Source organism: Condylura cristata, unplaced genomic scaffold (assembly GCF_000260355.1).
Source record: "Condylura cristata isolate star-nosed mole 26May11 unplaced genomic scaffold, ConCri1.0 scaffold00012, whole genome shotgun sequence".
NCBI classification, from domain to species: Eukaryota; Metazoa; Chordata; class Mammalia; order Eulipotyphla; family Talpidae; genus Condylura; species Condylura cristata.
Window position 1 is genome coordinate 10492775 of NW_004567113.1, and position 857 is coordinate 10493631.

The window sequence follows — 857 nt, forward strand, 5'->3', positions numbered from 1 at the left end:
GGGGGGGGTGAGAGGAGTCACCAGAGACAGAGTGGGGAGCAGAACAGACAGATCTACTGAAATACACTGCTGAAGGGAGCAGCAGGTAGGTCTGGAGAGGTGTGCCATGCTATGTGAGCCACCTTTGTGGCCAGGGATTGAACTTGTGCTAAAGTGGCTGCAGCTAGCTTTAGCAGTGCTGTGCTTTAACCCATTGTGCTACCAGGGAGGGCCCGAAGATGTTCTTAATGATAAGAAGCTTACAGTGCATTTTATGAAGATTGTGTTTACAGAGATGGCATATATCCTTCTGTCTGTAGTAATTATTTGATTACTTCATGTGCAAGATGAACAGAAGATAATTCCCGAGAGAAAGGAGACATGAGTCCCAATAAATGACACTGTTATATTTCCCTAGTTTGTTTCTTTGTTTCCGAATAATTATAGTTCTGCTCAAATCTTATCCTCTTTTCACGGTATGGAAATGGAATCATGGATAGACACCTCTCTCTTTCTCTTTATCCATCCATCCATTCATTTATTTATTCTTATTGATTTTTTAATTGTCATATTGTTTTTCATTTGGGACAGTACTTGATTTCTCTCTGTAGGTGTGGTCTCCCTAAATAGCCCACCACACATCACCTATAAACCATCACATGGGTCCCTTGTGCTTTTTCCCTTTGTTTTGATCCCATTTCCTCTCCACTCCCTGCTTTAAGTCTTAGATCTATAGTTGTCTACCAATTTTGTCTTTATTTTTTTGGACTTTTTTTGGTTTCCCTGTATTATTCTTGAGTGGTATTAGCTGACATTTTTCTTTTTCCTTTATTTTTGTTCTCTGACTAATTTCACTGAGCATAATCCCTCCTAGCTCC

General features: G+C 40.0%; 1 protein-coding gene across 7 annotated transcripts in view; it reads left to right on the top strand.

Moving 5' to 3' along the window:
- The window catches only part of MAPK10 (mitogen-activated protein kinase 10), a 273244-nt gene that overhangs the window by 30194 nt on the left and 242193 nt on the right, over positions 1-857 (top strand). The window lies entirely within an intron of this gene.